Below are 6000 nucleotides of genomic sequence, written 5' to 3' on the forward strand. Positions count from 1 at the left end.
TATGCATATAAATTCTTTGGTTAATTTCTCTCCCCTGAGATGTCAGTCTGTTTCATGCATCCATATCTCTGAGCCTATTTTGTTCATCAGTTTATTTTGCTCATTAGATTCCACATATGAGTGAGGTCATGTGATATTTGCCTTTCTCTGACTAGCGTATTTCATTTAGCATAACAATCTTCAGATCCATCCATGCTGTCACAAAGGGTAAGAAATCTTTCTTTTTTTTTTTTTTTTTTACAGCCGCATAGTATTCCATGGTGTAAATGTATCACAGCTTTTGTATCCACTCATCTACCAATGGGCATTTGGGCTGTTTCCAGATCTTAGCTATTGTAAACGACACTGCTGTAAACATAGGGGTGCATACATTCTTTCTGAATGGCGTTTCAGGATTCTTAGGATATATATCCAGAGGTGGGATCGCTGGGTCAAACGGCAGTTCCACTTTAAAATTTTTGAGGAAACTCCACAGTGGCTAAACCAGTCAAAAGGCAACAAATCTTGTTATTCTTTGAATGACAGTTGTAAAATTGTCCTAGGTTTACCAAAAGCCATAATTTTTTCAAATATAAAAAAACTGGCTTATAGCCGAAACCGGTTTGGCTCAGTTGATAGAGCGTCAGCCTGTGGACTCAAGGGTCCCAGGTTCAATTCCGGTCAAGGGCATGTACCTTGGTTGCGGGCACATCCCCAGTAGGGGGTGTGCAAGAGGCAGCTGATCGATGTTTCTCTCTCATCAATGTTTCTAACTCTCTATCCCTCTCTCTTCCTCTCTGTAAAAAATCAATAAAATATAAAACAAACAAACAAACAAAAAACTGGCTTATAAATACTTAGATTAGTAAAAATGAAATAATAAATGCTCTTACCTCTCGTAAACTTCTAATTAATGCATGCAAGTGGGAAACCAGTGATAAATACAAGTAGTCCACTATAAACAATGGCCAAAAAAAAAAAAAAAATACAGACACTGTATTAACACAAGCATGAAAAAAAACAACAGTTCTCTTTTAAAATAACCAGTTTGTCTCTTACATCATCTTATTTTGAGGTGTCAAATCTCATTAAAGGGAAAATAATATTTGAGAATGAACCTCTACCTTCATAATTCTTGAATTCTTTTTTTTTCTTTTTTAAACTGTAGAATCTCCCCAAGTAGAAATGAACACCATATCACATAAACGTTTCGATTTTACACTGTCTCATGCATGTGTTGTACTAAAGTGAGAAGCATCACAGAACTTTAATTCATCTGAAAAATGAAACATAAATTTTAATTCAACCCAGCAAAGCCTTCCTGCTTCATCCTGTCATGTCTGAGACACACGCTCAGCTCAATTGTCCCCACTCTGTGTTTTTTGCAGCTTTGAATGAAAATATGGATATTGTGCAGCAGGAAAAAAAGGCATGTTTGCAAGTTAAAGGAATCCAGCTACTTTCATTAAGTTTCTTTAAATTTATGTCCTATATTTGGGCAAACTTCAAAAGAAGATACTTCAGGAAGGGCAAAGGCAATGCTTTTAATGAAAATTCCAGGAAATGAGTGGGATTTTAGGCCCACTTCACTGATCTCTTGTAAACACGAATATATAATGAATGATTGCGATTGAAACTAATAGGAGTTTCACATAATTGAAAAGAAGGCCAAGAGAGGGTCTAGGATTAAGGTGAGCTTGTCATTTCATTGTCATCCTTTGACATTTTTTGAGGATTATTGAGTGATCTAGGGGATGTGTACCTCTGTTTGACTCACTATTATTGATTAAGGAATCAGAATGTTGACCTGTGGGTCTTGTCTGAAACAGACAATTTCTGTCAGGTAACAAATATCACTGTAGATTGTGGTTTGGTTGCCCTGACTTTCATTAACCAGTCATATATCTAGGAATATTTTTTTATCGTCCTTGCATCCTATCTAATAAAAGAGTAATATGCAAATTGACCATACCTCAGCTACACCCATAAGCCATACCCAACAGCCAATCAGGAGTGAGTATGCAAATTAACCCAATCAAGATGGCTGCAGCCACGGAATGAGCAGGAGGCTTGGGTTTCCCCGACAATGGAGGAAGCCAAGCTTTCTGCCTGCCCTGGCTGGCCCTGGACTCCACTCAAGGCTATAAAGTTTCAATCATAGAAGATAAATAAATCCCAACAAAAATGACAGGATCCACGGAACTGGAGAGAGCAGGAGGCTTGAGTTGCCCCTGGCGATGGACAAAGTCAACCTTCTGCAGCCCTGGCCTGCCTTGGCCTCTGCTCAAGGCTACAAAGTTTCAATTATAGAAGATAAATAAATCCCAGATACCAGGGCCTCAGCTTGAGTTGCCGGGGGGCATGGCCGGCCTGCAAACCACCACAGGCTCCTTGCCCAGGCTGCCCCATGCCCCAAGGGAACCCCCATCCTGATCCAGGACACCCTTCAGGGCAAACCAGCTTGCCCCCACCCGTGCACCAGGCCTCTATTCTCCTATCCAATAAAAGAGTAATATGCAAATTGACCATCCAACACACAAGATGGCTTCCCCCATGTGGATACAAGATGGCCACCACAAGATGGCCAGCAGGGGATGGCAGTTGTGGGCGATCAGGCCTGCAAGGGAGGGCAGTTGGGGGCAATCAAGCCTGCAGGGGAGGGCAGTTAGGGTTGACCAGGCCGGCAGAGGAGGGAAGTTGGGGGCGACCAGGCCTGCAGGGAAGGGAAGTTGGGGGGGACCCAGGCCAGGATTGCAGGGGAGGGCAGTTAGGGGTGACCAGGCCTGCAGGGGAGGGCAGTTAGGGGTGACCAGGCCTGCAGGGGAGGGCAGTTAGGGGCAAACAGGCTGGCAGGGGAGCAGTTAGGCATCAATCAGGCTGGCAGGGGAGTGGTTAGGGGGTGATCAAGCTGGCAGGCAGAAGTGGTTAGGGGCAATCAGGAAGGCAGGCAGGCGAGCTGTTGGGAGCCAACAGTCCTGGATTGTGAGAGGGATCCCAGATTGGAGAGGGTGCAGGCTGGGCTGAGGGACACGCCCCCGCCCTGTGTACAAATTTCGTGCACCAGGCCTCTAGTATACTTATAAATACCCAGGTCCTCAAAGTGCTCCTTGAATCAGCTTCACCATCTTACTGGTTCCCATAATTAGTTAATAAATCTTAAACCTATACTTATTGCCTTATTTTTGCATAAGAATCACTTGGAAAAACTTTTTGAATATATACTTTGACACATTTTTGGACTTTAAATCGTGGTGTTGACAGTGGAATATAAGAAGTTATTTGTCAAAGTGCCATTAATGTGCTTTGTGATGCCAGACCCTTGCTGGTCCTGAGAGGAGGCCATGGACAAATCCCCACACTGCTTTGCTCTTGCCTGTGGGTAGGGTCACATAAAATGCCAGAATAAAAATACCTCATTTGTTTTCATCTTGTGCTTTTTTGCAAATGAAATTCTGTAATGAATGCTTTAAAAAACAGCTTTTGTCTGAGAGGAGGAGGAGATGAATGTTAGTATCAATCAAATAATTGAATCCAATTGCTAAGGTACTTGCAATGGCCTGAACAGCTGTGAAAGGGGCATTTAAAACCAATTCTCAAAACAAACCAATATACTATTTTGCTTTGTATTTGGATTGGGGGTGTAAAGGGAAAGGAGTACTGGGGATGGAGGTTCCTAGGAAAGGAACAGTCAACCCTACAGAAAGTTCAGGGGCTGTTGGTGCTAAGTGTCCAGAATTTGGGGTGCAGAGAGCTGTAAGTTACTTCCATGAACTGCACAAGGACCGATTTTCATTCTCACTCAGACCCAACGACTACACTGAGATGATTACACAACACCACCAACAGCAGATGACGGCTGGTGCTCTCCTGGGTGAAGAAATATCCTGGGACCAAGACATTTGCTTCTCCAATTCCTGGCTGCGCCTTCTTCTGGATTCTAACCTGACCACCGTCCAGCTGGGTCCCAATTATCCCTTCAAAAATTACAGCCTAAATGTCCTTCCTGTGGGACCTGTCCCCATGCTTATTACAAAAAAATTGCTGTTATGTAAGCCCCTCTCCTCTTGTTCTGTTTTCTGCCCCCTTTGGCTAGAACTGATGATTTTCTTGGCTGCCCTTTCTTTCTTTCTTTTTTTTTTATTTTTTTCTTTTTCCCCCAGTAGTCTCAAAGGAGAAAGTTCTAGTCTTGCAAGTGAGGCAAAATTCTTTGGGGCTTTTTAAGGAAAAGCGTAGAATCAGTTCCCAATTCAACATGGAAATGAGACAGACATGGTTAGTTTATCAACAAAACATGGGAATTTCCAATCTTAGTAAGCTATCTGATGTAGAGTGAATGTGAAAATTAGGTGTGACACACCCTGAGTGAGATCTTGGCCTTTTATTTAGTTTTTCAGTGGTTACTCCTTTACCCCTACCCAAATGAGGGCTTAAAATATGACTCTTTTGTCCTCCAAATTCACGAACCCATCCCCAATTTCAAACGCATTCCTCACCATCATCTGTACCTGCCCCATTTTGCAATTCCTCAAAAAGACACGGAGACGAGTGACACTACAGAGTGACCTCCTAGGAAAGGGTGTCCTCTGGCGAGCAGAGCAGGTATCTACTCGCAGAGCTGCTCAAGCTTGGGTAAACATTACCTGGGCCCGAGATCCTGCATTTCCAACCAGCCAGGTGTGCTGCTGGTCCGGGGAGCGCTGTGTGAGCCCCGCTGCTGTAAGGCACGCCTCCAGGTTCAGGGCAGCCGGCCTGTGACCTAGGTCAGAGCAGAAAGGGCATCCTCTCTACACCGTGGAAGACACGCTATGATCTTTGTCGGCCGGGGTGGCCCTTTAATATTCTCTACTTGCTCTGCCCAATACTGCAATCACCTGTGGCTCTTTAAATGGGAATTTAAATTAAGTTCAACAGGATTAAAATTATCCCCCTAGTTCAGTGGTCGGCAAACTGCGGCTCTCAAGCCACATGCGGCTCTTTGGCCCCTTGAGTGTGGCTCTTCCACAAAATATCTGTGCGATTGAAACACACAGTGCGATTGAAACTTCGTGGCCCATGCGCAGAAGTCGGTTTTCGGCTCTCAAAAGAAATTTCAATTGTTGTACTGTTGATATTTGGCTCTGTTGATTAATGAGTTTGCAGACCAGTTGCTTGAGCCGTTTTGCAGGTGCTCAACAGCCACACGTCCCTGACGGCCGCACACAGATGTAGGACGTTTCCAACGTTGAAGAAAGTTCTAACTGACAATGCTGTTTTATAGGAATTCCAAAGTCTCTCTTTCTAGTCAAAGCTGCCAGTTAGAGACCCATCCACACATTCGAGTAGCAAAGACCTAGGGGACACTCAGCATTCCTTTTTGGATCTGCACAAGAAATAACCCAAATGGTCTGAGTAGATTTCTGCGAGCCATGGCTCCGAACCACAGTAGAGACACCTGGGCCTAAACAGATGACCAGCTAATCCAAATCAGGTTGTTGGGGGTGGACCTCGTTACTTTCCAGAGCACTGAGTCACAACAAGAAACTGTGATACATGACCTCGGTTTCCTGATGGGATGCAGGGGAAAGCTTACCACTGATCCTAAAAGGCTGTCTTGTTGCAGAATTCATATTTATAAACTGTGAAACTTTCTGTGTAGCCAGTCAACCCTTGTTAAAGGCATAATTCCTTTCTGAAACAAATACTGAATAAAGGGAGTTTAAAATTTGAAATTGTAGTAGATTCCTTTTGAGAGCAATACAATCCTGTTACTATGTTCATCCAAGACACATTCAGAACCAGTGCCTCCAATGAATAGATTCACCTCATTTATAGAAGGTTTGCCTCTTTATACCAGAGGAGTGACTTGGTATGATTCTCATGTCTTCAAACTTCTTCTTTTTCCTCCTAAGATGGGTCTTCAGTTAACATTTAGGCAACAGATAAACTCTGCCTAAAAGTGCAAAGAGGCTGCCTCCACCCTAGCTGGTTTGGCTCAGTGGATAGAGCATCGGCCTGTGGACCAAAGGGTCCCAGGTTCGATTC

The sequence above is a fragment of the Eptesicus fuscus genome, chromosome 12, assembly GCF_027574615.1.
Source record: "Eptesicus fuscus isolate TK198812 chromosome 12, DD_ASM_mEF_20220401, whole genome shotgun sequence".
In the NCBI taxonomy this organism is placed as follows: Eukaryota; Metazoa; Chordata; class Mammalia; order Chiroptera; family Vespertilionidae; genus Eptesicus; species Eptesicus fuscus.